The following is a 16810-nucleotide window of genomic DNA, read 5'->3' as shown; positions in this document are numbered from 1 at the left end:
TTTAGGAGAAAAAGATCTTGGATTTGACTGTAGTTCCCTGGTGTGGTCCTGATGGACACCAGAACCATTAAATCTACATGAAACAAGCAGCTTCAGCCATTTGGCTTGTGGCAAGTTGCTCCTTTTGCATTCCTCTGGCTGCGCCTGTGAGGTGAATTGCTCCAGGTGGAATTATCCTCAAGCCTTCACGCCAAGAAGGCAAATTCATAACGTGACCAAGAGTGACCACTGCACCAAAAAGCTCTGCACATTTCAAAACAGTAAAGAAAAGGTTATTACACATATCCCCAACATCAGCTGTGAGAGAACTCTGGAACCCCAGGCCCTGGCACACATTTGTTCCACGTGTCTGTCAGATCAGAGTGTGGGGTTTATGATGTCAGTGGGACATGTCATTTAAGTGTTGATTTTTGGGCAGTAAACATTAGAAAGTGAACAGGCTTGCTACTTGCAAAGTATGCTTGAATGACAGCTGTTCTGTTTTCCTAAATTTCAGCAAGCAAAGTAGTTGGAAGTGTTCAGGAGCTAAATCTGTCAGCTTTCTGATACAAAGGAAATTTTGCGGGGCTGGAGCACTGACAGAAGTGGGGGTGGAAGCACAGCGACAGAACAAAAATCAGAAATAAATACAGCTTTACTTTGCACTTTAATTTACATTCTTGCCATATTTTAGATCCCAAGGCAGACATACTTTAGGACACTGCTAGTGAAAAATATTTCTGAGAGGCTGTGGGCGTTTGTAATCTCCCTTCCTCCGGACGTCCGGGCACGGTCACAGTCAGGCCAGGACTGGGAACATGAGGCTGAGCTGTGCATCCTCAGGGGGATCCAGCCAGAACTTCCCCTGCACTTGCCATGGGTTTATTACACCTGGTACTAATGGTAATAATGGTAATAATGGTAATAATGATGTAACCCCTCACCACTCTCAAAGTCTTGGTATCTGGTTCATGGTTAGAAATTAATACTGCTTTGGGTATCGTATCTTTGTTTCTGCAACTGCTGCTACTGGAAGCTCTCTGTGTGCAGGTTCTATTTAAATTCTCCTTTTCTTTTGATGTCTCTGTCAGCATTTGAAGTTGACTGATACTTATCACAGAGTGCTCACTGCCTGCCCTGGTTTCCCCAGTGCATACCCCATGGCCTTCTTGCTTAATGCTGAACTGGCAAAGATGCTGGCAAGCATCAGACACGCAGACTAATGACTTAAACTGGCTTCTCAACCTAAAGCTTTTACTATTTTGGTTGAGGAATTTTTTTTTGTTTTGATTTTCTCTGCAAAAGGTAAGAGGTTACCCCCAGAAAACCTCTTAGGGTGGAAGCAGCTACTGAGTTAGCAGAGCTAGGCTGGCTAACTGGGTTTAATACTTGGTGAGCATTCAATGATACATCCTGGAGGCCTGGAGAGAGTCAAAGAAGTAGTTTAATTCATAGTTTTCAGTGCATTTCCCCTGCTGGTAGGTTACTCACTTGAAAAGTGGCCATATTTTACTGTCAGTACTATTGGAAAAGAAATAGTGCTCGTTTCAGTATAAATGAGAGAGAAGTGTTACCATCAGACAAATTTGTGATGAGTGTTCTTCTGTTGGTACAGATGGCATCTGTGTATTTTTATCACTATAAATCACTCACAGTTGGAGTCATACTTAGTCCAATATCTTGCTTTATGTTTATTGACATAATCACAGTTTTAGAGACGATATTAATCACTCAGTTCTTTGGAAACATTTGGATTGGTAGATAAAAAAACATATTTATTTTGAGAAAGCAAATGGTACAATTAATTTTCACATATTTGTACATTTACAAATAATAAACAAACTATATTGCAAAGCAGTGAGTTAATACATTGAAATATTGATTTGTAAGCCTTGTTTTTCTCCTACAACACAGTGCAGGTGTGTGATAAACCAGAACTTCTGCAGTACCAGGAAATGCACCGGGGAGAGTGACCTACATTTAAATGCAAACTGTATTTTTGCGGTTTTCCCCAAAAGCCCCGCTGTGTTGGTAAGATTCCTCAAGAAGGCTTGAATTTGTTTTTTGTACTGTGCTGACCACAGCAGTAGGAGCTGGTAATGGTCCCAGCTGGACCAGCTGGGACGGGAGGGTGGGAGGATTACACAGAGGGCTTGGATCAAACCACCTTTTTCCTTCCCTTCTTTTGGGGCTTGCTGATGCCTTGTTTGGCTGGGAGCAGAACCTGAGCCGTTCCTCTTGCACTGCACAGGTCACCCCTGCCAGGGTGGGAGCATCTGCACCACAGCCCAGGAGCACAGATGGGAGAGCAGAGCCATGAGCAGCACTGCTCCCTGCTGCTGGGTTTGTCTAACTTGTGCTGTGACATCTGCATGAAAGGGACTGTGAATCCCTGCTAACGATGCTGGAAATGTTCCCATCCCAACAGGAATGAGCTGTGGGCTCTGCTCCCCCGCCTCTTTGCAGAAGGGTGAAGAGGGAGCAGGCTCGCTCCAAGCCTTGCAAACAATGGGCTACAGCCTGAAGGAAAACAAAAAGAATGATTTCTTAATTTTCTCAATGAAAACCATTTCATTTGTCCCCTGCTTTCCACAGGGTGTGTGAGGGAAGCTGGCCTGCATGTGCAGCAGATGTGAGGTGATGCCAACTGGTTGTATAACCCCTGTGACCTGATCAAGATAGATAACTTCTTACTCACTTACTGGTTTTTTTCACAATTCATGCAGTTTTCCTTTTCTGAACCTCAGCAATTACCCAGTTGAATTAACTTTGAAAGAATGGTATTCGAACTATGAAATGCTTAAATTCAGCTAAGATGTAGCCAGATAATTTTGCACCAGTAACATCCATTGAAAACTACAAGAAAATGTGTTTCTATAGGCAGACACACCCAACCTAACCAGTTTCAAATTTGTACACACTTGCATTAGCAAATTGAAGCTTGCTTTGCTCAACTGAAGCATGAGTCATAAAGATACCAAAGAAAATAACATCCAAAATTCCACCTGAAGAGTAACACATAATTAAAAAATTGGTTGACTCAAAGGAGCAGCCATCTTCATAAGCAGAATTATCTTCAATGACCTCCTCTCTATCTAAATGTGCCTCCACACAAAGGGCAGCACTCGCTGTCCCAGTCCCTGGGAGCCCTCCGAGCACATCAGCACAATTATTCCAAGAAGTCAGGATAGCTTTGGCACTGCTGAGCTGCTGGTGTGCCCGAACGTGGGAGGTGGGATTTGTATTTGTTTCTGGTTTCTGTAGCACATTTACCAGCTCCAGTTTAGTGTTAATGGCTCTGGGTAGACAAGGAGAACACGACATTTGTATTCCTGGTATAAAATCCAATCAGAAACAGTTCCCGGTCTTCACTGGATCAGCGAAATTCAGTTGCCACTGTAAAGGAGAAGGGAAAAATTCTTAACTTACATTTTTCTGAGGGGAGTAATTCCACTAACTCCAGGGCAGTTACTCTGTATTTACTGCCCTGTAACTGAGGTCACAAAGTGCCCCTGTGGATCTGCGAACTCTCAGAAAACAGCTGCGAGAAGATCATGCTCCAGGAGATTGTAAGGGGGAGGAATATTGCAGAAAATAATTTGCCTAATCTATTTTATAAATCCATATTCACTCATCCATACATTTATATTTAAGTATTTACACATCATAGCAAAAGGGACATCAAAAGTCCCCCAGCTGAAGCTGCTGGGATGAGCTGGATCAGCTTTGCCTGGAGCCTCTGATGTGAGAAGGGATTGTTTACTACAAGGACTTGGAATTCTGCAGTACAGTGCAGGCAAGAGGTAGAGATGGTTTACCTTGGATAACCTAAAATTCATAACAGAACTCGAGAGAAAAAAGCCTGATCCCATATAAACACATTTTCCTATCAGCTGAGAATCTTCACTGCCTTACCATGATGGGTCTGGCACACCACCTGGCACACTCAGATAGTGGGGTTTTCTGTAGGAATGGCTTATAATAATTCATATGGAGGTTCTTCTAATGTTTAGAATAAACCTAAATGCATTAAATACACAGTATTAGCCATGTTTGTAAACGAATTCCTGCCATTAAGAGATAATGGGGTGTATTTGTAATTACCATTCTCTAGTGAAATGACATGCATGATACTTCTATATTGATTCAAATGTCATTAATAATACATACAAGACAGACTTCCTTCATAGGAACATCAGGCAGCTGTAGAAAATTTTAATTTAAAAACAGATGACGTCTACAGTGGGGTTATTTTCCTGACTAAAACATCGTGTAGCTTTGTGTACCTGCAGAGAGCTGGGAAGGAAGAGCTGGAGCTGTAAGAGCTCAGAATTGAGGTATTAATGTGCAACTCTTTGGGAATTTCCCTGCGGGAGATTAAATGTCAGACGTGCCTGTGATGCCCTTACAATTGCAGTGACCTCAGGAAGAAACTTTTTCTTTACTTCCTCCTTCTTCCACAGTGTCAGAGGTACCAGCATGTGGTAACTTCTTATACAATCTTTAATAATGTCATATGCCATAGAAACACAAACCACCATGGGAACTCCATATCAAAATCCTGTGGAATTATTTCCTGCACTTGATTACAAGTATAGAGAAAGACTAAACCAACAAAATAATGTTTCATTGACATGTAAAGAACCATTGCTGGAGCTGAAAATTGGGAATTGTCAGATATGAGAGAGCAGAATTTGTTCTCCCACATGTGCAGGAATGCCCTTGGTGAGTTGATAAAGCAGATCGTGCAGTTTTCCTACCAAATTTTGTAAGATTGCTGCTGCAAGATTTCTGCCATCTGCACCTCGTTTCAGTGACACCAGCTGTGCTGGTGGTCCTTTGGCCACATCCATTTCATAACTGCAAAATTCATCTTTTAGGCTTGAATTTCACTCAAAATTTGTAAAGAAAGAAAAAAATATAAAATGGCAAACTGCACCACCAGCCCCTGCCCTGCCTGTCCCTCTGTACTTTGGATGCAGTGATTTCCATGTCATATTCTGCCTCAGCTCCTCTGCTAATGGGAATGAATACCAAAAATACCATCAGAACACCTTTTATTTGAGTTGTGCTGGTGCATAGAGAGCAACAGGTTAGACAATGGCATGTGAGCAAAAGATTAGATAGTACTGAAGCAAGGTTTTATAAATCTGTCTCAGACATCACATATGAAAGAGATATTTAATAGATGGGATTAAAAGTGTTTATAATTATTAAGATGATTTAAAAATTCTTTCTGATAACTTGCTGCCTTGAGTCAGAATGAATGAACAGAAAATTACTGGCATGTATTTACAGTTTTTATTGAAAAAATACTTGTTTAGATGCTTGGTGTCAGAAAAATATAAAATATTGGGTATGAAAAGGTATTAGGGTATGTATGTAAAGTACATCAAAATAATTCTAGTAATTAAACCTTTCAACTCCACTCTTCTGTTTAACTAAAATGTTACTTCTAGAAAGATCTTTCTCCCTGCAGGTACTGAGACTGTCCTAACTATTTATCTTGACGCAGTATTTAGATCAAAGCCTGTAATAATCTGTTGTTTGCTAGGATTATAACCAGATTTTACAGTTTATATTTGTGTGCACAGGCTCAACTGCGTGAAGCTCTATTGGCAGGTGAGGACCATGGTTGTCCCTACATCTTTTTTGTGGTTTTTGACAAGTATTTTCAAATGCAAATGCCTGACATTAATTAATCTTGGCCTAATCCTCAGCCTGGTGCCTTGACATCCCCGTGGCTTTGGGGAGAATTTGGTAGTTTTGAATGTCCTTTAACTGGCTTGGAATGTTATATATTGGAATATTATATATTGGCCATCCCAAAAATGCAGCCTGTGTTCTTTTGACTTCTCTGGCATCAGCTGCTGAAGAAAGGGAATTTATCAGATGGAATAGTTAATCCAGGGACTGGCTCATGTGTTTGATAATGCAGCTTGCTCTGCAGTGGCTGTGGACAGGTTGCAGCTTGCCTGTAATTATAGATCATATAAACACATTACAGCAGGAGTTTCTATAGGCACAGTTCCAGGAACAATCTGGGCTTGTTCTAAATAACAAATATAGCACCAGTGCAAAGTGTGGGAAATGGCACATAACATCCAGTAAAAACGCTCCTGCTGGTAGGACTCTCATTTGGCTGCTATGCACATGAGAACACAAGAAAAAATCAGTTAACTGGGAAGTGTTAGGAAGTGGTTGGAAGTAATTGTTTTGCCAAATTAGTAGTCTTGATGATAAGACCAAGTTCACAAGAAAATTCCTTACTGTCACTATTTGGCATGAATATATGATATAAAGGGAGGTTAATTGGCTGCTCTTTAAAATAATTGAAAAAGCTTCTTTTTTGTGGAGGCACCTCCTTGCTAGCCGGCAGTGTTCCTGAGGGGATGTGTCAGGTGAGGGATGGAATGTTTGCAGAACATGCAGGGGCATTTTTGGGTGGTTACATGGACCCAGCTGGGAGATACTTGCGGCTCCTCATGACTGCATTCCTTCCCTTTATCCTGAAAGGGAATTTTCTCCCTGGCAGGGTGGCTCCTGGAGTCCAGGCATTGGCTGACATTGTATCCATGCATTCAAAATGGCTGATTCCCTCTAATGATGCTTCCCCATTCCTGTTTTTATCCTTATGAAATGTGGCTGGAACATAACGGGCACCTTCCTTTTCCAAGAACTCTTGGTAATAGCCCAGGAAGGTTTTCCTAACCAGCAGCAAGCATTTCACTGGTGGTTTTGGTGCTTGTTGGAAGTGGCTCGCTCAAAACCAAACAGGCAAAACCTCACAACAAAAGAGATTTGCTTCAAATAAGCAGCTGTAAGAATTGCCTAAGTTGTAAGAACTGGGAATGCACAAGGAAAAGGTACGAAACCTGCAGGAGGAACTGCTGAGGTCCATTGATTCATCCTGTCTTTTTCACCACAAATATTTTAAAACATGCACGTTTTTTATTTTGGCTTTTTTGGTGGGTTTTTCATTTGTTTGGTTTTTTGGGAGTTTTTTTGGTTCGGGGTTTTTTTTTGGGGGGGGGGGTTGGTTTTGATTTTTTGACATTTCTGTCGTATTTTCATTGTTTTCATGTTTTCTCCAAAGGCCTGGAGGATAGGATTTAAACACCCATTTATTGAAAGACAGTTTATGTACTCCTGTGCTACAGAAGAAAGGAATGGATACATGTAATCTAGTTTCTTATGTGGGAAAGTGATGTAAAAATCAGAGAATAAAAGTCAAGAATCTTATTTGGGGTCTGGAGCTGCAATATTATTCATGCATTGTGATGAATCATTTGCCATCCCTTTACTTGGCCTGCCCTCTCTAATATGGTGCAAAATTACAATTTTTCATGAATGTGTCCTGACTAAAGAGAAAAAAACCTATTTCACATCTTTATAGGGATAAATAGATCCAATACAATGGCAGAGGATAGCTGTTGTTTCATTTGGTGAGTAGGAACCGTGGGATTCTCTGCAAAAATTCTCAATAAAGAAAGAAATTGATCAGGATACATTGCAAGAAAATATTTTGGACAGTACTGACACTCTGGAACGACTTGTTTGTAAGAACTTTTAGAAACACTGGGCATGGGATCTCAGCTCATTCTCATAATAACTTTGGTGATGATGCTTATCATTTTTATACTATTATTATTTTTATATAGCTGATTAAATGTCATAACACTTGGCAATTAATGTGCTATTTAATTACAACAGGACAGCTGTGAGTGTAGTGATGACTGGCCTTTATTTCACCGCCTTTGAAGTTTAACTCCACCCTACAAAGCACCTTATTTCTGAATTATACCCATAATTCTCTCTCTAAAATGCTTGCACAAGAGTGAGGTTTGTTGCCATCGACTCAAAACAACACCAAGATAACAAACCAAAATTTTCTGAGTCTGAGCCACTGTGAAGTTGCCTTGTCACTTATCTTTCCCAATGCACTGGGCTAAGATGATTCTGAAATGCATCTCTGCTCTAGTCTAGGAAGAAAGTTGCACAGCTTGCTCCATTCTGTTGTCCTAGTGTTACCAGACCATAAACATTTGAATTATTAAACTAAATGACATCCAAATATTTTATTAAAATTAGCTGGATTGCTTATGTGAAATATTATTTTATTTTGTAAATGTTCTATATTTTCCTCTATAAATACTTTTCTGGCAATTTCTGTCAGCTCGCTCACTTTCCCTTTGCACTGTATTCTGCTCAGTCATTGGCTCAATGAGTAGTGACAAAGCTACTCCAAATTCAAGAGTTCTTTTCAAGTGTTGCTCATATTTTAAGAATCTCAGAACCAAGCAACTTCTGAATATTGTAATGAAAATTCAATCTCCGTGAGAGAAGTAAGGTACAGAACATAAATCGTAATCAATAACTGGGAAAATTTAGGAAAAAAGTTGAAGATTCTCGACATTATATTTTATTGTTTGTCTACAAATACTAAACAGAATAAAATCTCTCATCATTACAGTGATGCTGTGGGTTTGTGTAAGATTATTACACACATGGATTTTGAGGTATCAACTCTGTGTCCTGCAAGAAGATTCTTCTGAAATAATTATAAAAATAATTATGACACCCTGAGGGTCATTAGTTTGCAGAGAAGCTGTGGCTGCCCCTGGATCCCTGGCAGTGTCCAAGGCCAGGTTGGACGGGGCTTGGGGCAACCTGGGATAGTGGGAGGTGTCCCTGCCCATGGCAGGAGGTGGCACTGGATGGGCTTTAGGGTCCCTTCCAACCCAAACCCTTCTGTGATTCTATGAAGGTTTCAAATCCTAAATCTGAACTGTCATGCTCTTTCCCATTTTGCAGCCTGCAAGTTGGAGTAAATCACTCTGCTTTAATGCTGTGCTGGGCTCCTGCTGGTTTCTGACAGCAAAGGTTCCTGGTTTGACATTCCTGGGGAGGTCTGTCCTGCAGGAAGGGAACATCCAGGGAACCAGATCACCTGGCCCTGCAATCAGCTCTCAAACACCCTGCCTGGCCTAAGGGCAGTTTGTAACTCCTTGGGCAAACCCAAACACCTTCCAGGCTAAGTGAAGAGATTTGGGGATTCTTTGGAGTAATTTTGCAACCCCTGACTATTTCTGACTGCCTGTGTTTGGTTTGCCCAGAGAGCGAGAGCCTGCCAAGAGAGCTGATTTCTCCTTCTGTCAGGTATTTCTAGAGACTCTCTTTTGGTTTGAGTTTTTTCAGTGCAAATGTCTTTGAGATTTTTAAATGTGATATCTTACAGTCTTTAACCTGTGAGAGAAAATAGCATTTTCCCCTCTGTTCCCCACAAGCAGCTCTAGAAATAATGGTCTTAAGAGGCAGATAGGGAAATTTAAGATAATCTTGAGGAGACTGATGACAACAGTTGAGCCATGAGGTAGATTGCCTACAGAGGTTCTGCTGTTGCTAGAAAGGGACTGACAGACTTGAAGATGCATTTAGGTGTAGCTGATCCCTCAAGGTCCTTCCACTTTCCATTGTCAGTGAATCAGGAACAGAAATAAAGTGTGTCTCATTCCTTTTCAGCCTCAGAGATTCCTTTCCTTTCCTTGTCAAGGCAGGAGTTCTGACCCTGACATGCTTTTGCTCTCTTGGTTTATTGGTTTATTACAGTTCAGTTTGTGTGGCTGGGAGAAGCAGGTTTAGCAATTGTACACAGCAGAGATTGTCATGGTGCTTTGTAGTTCTTCCTCTTTCTCTTTTTTCCAAGACTGACAAAGAATCTTTACAATATAAATGAAATTATAACAGTCATTCTTACAGGCTTGAGCTGTCCCATCCATAAAAACACCCTAATAAATGTAAGCCCACACAGAAATGTTAAAGGACAGAGACAACATCAGGATGTTGGAGAAAAAAACCCCCAAACTGTTGTCACTAATACTGCATTTTCCTTTGAAATAACTGTGATAGGCAAATTCAGAGTTTGTAATTTCAGCTCAGAAATTCTAATCGGTGAAGCCAGGACAGTTTTTCCAAGTGGGAAGGTGTTTAATTCACTGGGCTGGGGGAATGATGGTTAAGCTCATTTGACAGAGAGCTCTCTCGTGTTCAAATCCTAGAATGAAATTCTTTGCACGTGTTTATGCATTCGGTGAAATCAGAGGTCTTTGTACTGTGTTTACTGAACAGCTTTTATGAGATATAAATACCAGCACATTCTGGTGGGTTTCTAACAAACAGAATGGTCTGCTCAGCCCCAATATGGTCCTGTGTTAGAGCAGATTGGATGGTACCCTTCGATGATGGGAAATGCATTCAAATTCCATCCAATGGCATGTATGGCTTATAAATTTAGAGAGGCTGTGGGTGTAGAGAAGCTGATTGTATAGCATTATTCATTACGTGCCTTATATCAAGTTTTGGCTCCTATTCTGTTCAATGATTGCACATTAGCATTCTTCTTGATCTTTGGTGCGTGACGCTTCCTGCAGAACTGGTTTGAACTAGTTCTCCTGCTTGAAGAATATTCTTTCTTCTGCTCCTGTCATTAGAAAAACTTATATTGATAGTTGATGATTTTCCAGAACTCTTCCCAGTTCCTAAAGCTACAGGCTGGATACTCACAGACCAGCCATGTCTCTGGAACAGCACTGGTAGGTGGATGGATGAGGGGCTGATGGATCATTTAGGAAGAACTCCTGATGTCACCTTCTACTTTGGCCACAGGTCGAAGGTTGTCCTGTGTCCTTCTGACTGATCACTTGGGTTAGCAGCTGACTTGCAATTAAAATAATGAGGCAATCACTGAGCTCTGGGAGTGATAGTCTAAATTGCACTGACCACAGAATTAGCAGCTTGTGAATTAGGAGCTTGTGAGGAGCAGAGTTCTCTCTCTTCACTCTCACTGTCTGTAAAGCACATGCCTCTTTCTATTACACTGAGTTTATTTTAGCCCCGTGCTCTGTGGTGTAAAATGCTTTCATCCTGCTTTGTGGATAATCTTCCTTAGAGACAGAGAAATTGGGCTGCAGGGAATGGGCCAACATATTTTCTGATACAGTTATATGGTCGTTTATTATTACTATTAAAATAATAATAACAATAAAACTAATATTATTATTACTACTACTATTACTATTATTAGGCAAGATTTTTACCAGTAGCTTTAAGAGCTGGTAAGTGAACAAAGCCAGGTATGGCACAGACCATCCCCTGGGGCAGAGCTGGTGTCTGAAACATGCCACCTCTTATTTATCCTTCTGGTTTTAATTTAGAAAAAAAAAAAAATCCAATATTCTTATCTTAAAATAATACATCTTCTTTTTCAGATGGTATGGAAGCATAGAAGAGCAATACCTGCCTTGCAAAGGAAGTAAAAACGTCTCAGGTTGATTATCTACAGCTGTGTCTCAAGTAAGGACCATTCTCACTTCCGGATATTCCCAAATATCTCATGTTGCCATTAAGATTTTATGCAAACAGGGCAGTCTTGAAACAGCCTCCTTTAGCTTCAAGTTTTTAAGCCTCTCCTAATTGTCCTAAAGCCGAACCTGTTTATGACTGAAGGTCCTACTTGCTCCCTGGTCCAAGAGCAGCACAAAGTAGGGAAGTGAGGTGCTGATGAATATTCTGAGATGTTTGTCTTGGTTTGTGAGGGTCAGGGACTGAAGTGACTCCACAGGAGTGCAGACATTGCTGCAAATTTCAGCTGCCTTCAGGTCAGGGCCATGCACAGGTCTGTGGACACCTCCTCACCTCTTTCAGCACTGCTCCAACCACCAGGATGGAGAGAACAAGGGTCTAACATGACTCCTCTCTCAAGAGATGCAACTTAATTCCTGGTTAATAATAAAAATAATTTATCTCAAGATAAATTGAGATGGAAAATGTGTCTTTCTGAACACCAAAAGGTGCTTCAGGCAGAATGGAGCTGACATTTCACCAATAAGCTCCAGAAGGTGCTGTAGGAAGGGTTTGTGTTATTCCATTGTTTCAGGACAAGAGAAACCGAGTGTTAAAGCAGACTCTTTAGAACTGAACTAATGAAGCAATAGCACATCAGGCAGAGAGAGGCTTGTTTGATGTCTCTGTGGTGGTAAGGTGCCTTTTTAGCATGTGTATACCTGACAAATTATGCAAGTGAAGACTCTTCTTGACAAATGTAATAATGCACAGATAAAAATAGCAAAAGAATAGTAAATACAGTAACAATAGTAAAAGAACAATTAAGTGTGAACCAGACAGCAGAAAGCAGAGCAGGAAAGCTGAAGTATTACCAATGTGTGAATGAGGTTATGCAGAAAACACAATCTGGTGGCATCTTAGTGAAATGGAAAAATGTTTAAGGAAAAAGTACATAATCTGATATAAACAAAAAAGCACCAGCTAATGGAGATTGCAGCAACACACGGAATGTTGGTACTGTGCACGTGTAGACTCACATACCTATGGAAATCATCAGCAGTCCCACAACAGGGAACCCCTTCCGAGTGCTGCTTGCTCAGAGCAGCCAATATCCAGGGATGACTGGAAACCACTCGTTTGTTACGCTTCTGTAAATGAGGAAACAGAAGGCAATTAGTGAAAGCCAAGACTCTTTAATCTCACACTGCTCCGTGGACTTTGTTCTTGCTCTGGAGCTTTATACAGACTGTGTGAGTATAAAGACCTACCTGGGAGGAAGGTGCAAAGTATAACCTTGTTCATTATAAACAAGTAACCCTCCATATCCATAGGGTGTTTTAAAACATCATTTACAACCCAGCTGGATGTGGCTGTCTGATCCAGGAGGAAATCTATAGTAGTTGAGAAAAGAGTAATCTGAAGGAGTGGTTAAAACTACAAAGTGCTTTGAGTCAGTGGCAATAATCCCCAAAATGGTGAGCAGTATGTTACCCCACTGTGTGCCAACATGACTCCTGAAATGTTAATCAGGGTGAGATACTGAAGTAAAAAACTTGTGGGATAAATGTTTGTGCTTCCTAAAACTGGGTGCATTTTACTGGCTCGGGGCAGTGACTGGTTTTGCCAGCAGCATTGCACAGGGTTAGCTTTACTGGGGTACAATTAATTCTTACTTTCTAGTTTGGGGGCAAAACAGTTGCTGTGCTGGCAGAGTAAAGCAAGTCAGAGAATAGACAGGTGGAGCTGTGTCAAAATAAAAATTCCGTCCTCAAAAAATCCAGCAGCTCTGGGTTTAAACTGCAACTGTTCTAATTGTGAAATCAAAAATAAAATCAAAATACACATTTGGCTGGAATGTTTTGATTTTGACTCTTTTCCAACTTGAAACATAAATAAAGAGTAGTTATAAAATTAAGTGTAACAGCACATGCTGTCCCTATCAGCAAAAGGATCTTACTTTTGGAAGAATAAGTTAGAACTTGTCAGGTGGCTTGTGGGCTTAAAAAAAAAAATCCAAACCACCAAAAATCATACAACACGATCAGGAAACCAAATATTCATGGCTTTACATAATGCTCCTATCTGAATTCTTTCTTGTGCTAAAAGGTTTTATAAGATAACGAAAACTTTTATGCTCAAATGGGTGATAAAAGCCATAAAGCCTCCCAGTAAATGGAAGTTCTCATAAACAAAACACCAAGTCCTATTTAAAAGAACTGTTTCATGTTTACGCTGCCAAGTTGCTGATGGCGCATAAAGTTGTACTCTTAATAATGAGCTGGGTAGAGGAACGCCCAGCATCCAAAAATGTGTTACCTCCTCAGAGATCTGCATTTTAATCAGCTGATGAAACCGATGTGGGAGGATTGTCAGGAGCTCTGGTTCTGAAATCCCAGAGAAGCAACTATCGATCTTATAGATTTTTATAGAAAAAAAAATCAGCTTTGTTTCTTGCTTTCTACCTGCCCAGTAAGAGACAAGTCAGAAACATAAGCTTTCTCAAAAGTGGGAAGGGCTCAAAAGAAATAAATTTTCAAAATTAAATTCTGCACAATGTTTCACTTCAGCAAAACCAAAAGCTTGTTAAATTCATCCATAACCTGGAAACTTTTCCATGTTGCATCAAAATTAAACAGCATAAACTCTGCTCACAGAAAATTGAAATTTCAGGCATAAACTGTAGGAATATATCAAAACTTAGGTCACTCCCAGAGAGAGGAACTATGAAAAAAAAACCCCAAATTTTATGACAAAAACATATATGTTATAATAGATAATATATTTAGCCAAATATTATGGTGGAGAAGAAAAGGTCTATAGGTCCCAACATGAGACAACGTATTTCAGTCAGCCTCTCTGGCTGCTACATCAGTAGTAGTAGTGAGTAGTTAAAATCTCACTACTAGTAGTTAAGTAGTTAGTAGTTACTTACGGTCTAGTAGTAGAAGCAGGTTAAAATAGCCCTGTTCCAGTTTCTGTGCCCAGATTCCTCAGATATTCAGGTATTTTGTTCTAGTCTCTGTATGCCTGTGATACACATTGATCAAAGAACTGTTCACTACACTTGTTATTTTAAATTCCAATCATCCTTCATCCTCAGCCATAGAAATTTCATAGTAGTTGAATAATGGAAATGATGATGCATCAGAAATTAAGTATATCTTAAGGTATTCTTTCATCCTGAGAGGTTTTCGGATAGAAAAACAGTTTCTAATCTATAGCAGATTTTATTTACAGATATTAAGAACTTACTCCCTCACTTTTTAATAGTTTTATATTCTGAACACTTTTCTGTGTTACGTGCTTAATAATTTCAGATTTTCTTTAAACACAGTCGAGCTGTGTCTATAACACATTTTTAGTCATGTACAAGTAACAGCAAAGATAAACTCCCAAATCCCTGTCTTGTTCTCCCCAAAACCACCAAGGTACCAACCCTTATTTCAGTGTGTCACAAGCACAGCTCCTTTATCCCCTTCAATAAGGAGGATTGTTCCTCAGGCAGTCTGTCCAGGAGAGGGAAATGCAAATTGTTGCTTTGGAATTGAACTGGTTTCCTGCTCTTTGGTCATAATGAATGTAATATCTTTCCTTGGCGTGGAACTCCGGAGCGTTTAACTCACAGATCAGCTGCACTGTGTGCTCCACGTGTCTGCAGGCCCTTTCCTTTATGAGTTCTCTTCCAGCACCCCTGAACTATAAATTAGAACTGGCAGCATAACACAGATATCACTGCTGGTGCTCAGAGGACTTTTGCAGCATCATGAAGAAAGTTTAGCATCATCTTTTTATTTTGTACTAAGCCTTACCATTGGGTAAAATGTTATATTTGTCATACAATGTTATGCTCTGAAGGGGTTTTTTTGTGATTGATATTTGTTAAATGATAACTGGCAGTGTTTCATTCAACTGAGGCATTCACTCCTTAGCATGCTGAATAAGGTCTTTAATGGGTTGGAGAAAAGTTGGTCAATGAGGGTTTTTTTGCTTGATCACCAATCTCCTGCATAGTATTAATTATCTGAAACAAAGTAAATTGACTGTTAAATAACCTCAACAATTCAAACAGGAAAGTGGTTAGAAGAAAGAAGCGACTTCTGCTTCAGGGTAAGTGCAGCACCGTATTATTTCATTTCATACCATGAAGTACAATCTTCTGAGTAGTTGAAAATACTGAGGGCCATCACAAACCCAGCGTCCTTATACAACAAAGTCATTTTATTCTGTTTTCGTACCCCATGTACTGCTGTTATACTATAATACAAAGATTATTTTTCCTCTCTAGTGGCACAGCAAAAGTAGAAGTGTATTTGCATGTTCCTTGACAATTTTAGATTATAAATCATCCTAGCTACTAATGAATAAATGCAATTTTAAAATCTAGATTTTTCTTTTTCATATTCCAAGGATTTCCATTTCTTTTTGAAGTGTATAAACTAAAACTGATATCACAATTTATTATAAGGAACATATTAATGGGATAAGAGGCTTTCCTTCACTCTTTTTGGTCTGATCATGAGCTAGTGCCAGCAAGGTAAATGAGAATCTTTAAGCCATACCCTAAACTCTGTTCAACCCTTTCTGCTCACTGAATTTTCTTACCTCTGAATGTAAAAAGAAAATTACAATTCCAAAATCACACAAGAAGCATTTCAGATCCAATCCTGCTAGTTATGCATGGTGAGGCACCTTGTTAAAACACATTTCTAAATAAAATATAAAATGATACAGCAGATAAGAAGTCATTGTGGGTGAGCCCACAGCAGTGCTTGTATGAACAGTGGGAATGATGGGCTCTGAGCAGCTGCTCTAGTGTGGGACAGGACAGCCAACTAGTGCTGTCCTAAAACAATTCAAGGGATTTCACCCCCTGTGCTTTTAAAGTTTTTTCCTGTGAGAAGTAGAGCACATTGTTATTGCAGAGCCACGAACCACAAGGGCAAAGGATCAGGCAGTACCAAACCCAGCCTGCCATCCTTTCCCTCAGCATTCTGTACCCCAGAATTGCCGTGGAGAGGTGGCAGATGGGGCTCCAGGTGTCGCAGAGCCAACACTCCAACACTCATTAGATGTTCCCCAGCCAGACCTTTGCTCAATGCTCATCTGTTTTTTCCCCCTCCCCATTCACCTCCTGCTGCCCCTCTAAATCCTCTCTGCCCCAGCATGGACCCCAGAGAGCAGAATCTGCTGGTACAAGGCAAGGCCTGACCTGCATAAAGTGGGCTGTGACCATCCTGAATGATTTTTGCTATAAACACACACTTCTGAACAGAGCTCAGTTTTCCAAAGCCAGTGACATACTTGTGATTTGAACAGCAACTTCTAGACATCTGGTCTCTTGTCTGAAAATGCCTTGCATCATATTTATGGCAATTACTGGTGCTCAGCTCTAGCTGGTACAAGAGCAGAGCCCTGCAGCCAGGCTGTCCCGGCCTTTGGAAGGAGGAGAGAGACGTCTTCTTGCTTTGATTTCCTCTGCCAGGTGTTG

General features: G+C 40.4%; 1 long non-coding RNA gene across 1 annotated transcript in view; it reads right to left on the bottom strand.

Annotated features, from left to right (window-relative positions):
* Nucleotides 1–1693: 1693 nt before the first annotated feature.
* LOC121665267 overlaps nt 1694–16810 on the bottom strand; it is an 18549-nt gene continuing 3432 nt past the window's right edge. Inside the window, exons 2-3 of the long non-coding RNA XR_006016301.1 lie at nt 12364–12470; nt 1694–3375 (exon numbers count right to left, since the gene is read on the bottom strand). This is a non-coding gene — a long non-coding RNA (uncharacterized LOC121665267). The remainder of the gene's footprint in view (nt 3376–12363; nt 12471–16810) is intronic.

This window comes from Corvus kubaryi, unplaced genomic scaffold (assembly GCF_017639235.1).
Source record: "Corvus kubaryi isolate FWS band 111438036 unplaced genomic scaffold, C.kubaryi_AGA036_p1.0 37322, whole genome shotgun sequence".
NCBI lineage: Eukaryota > Metazoa > Chordata > Aves > Passeriformes > Corvidae > Corvus > Corvus kubaryi.
The sequence above is the reverse complement of the archived record's forward strand: the minus strand, read 5'-3'. Positions and strand labels throughout refer to the sequence as shown.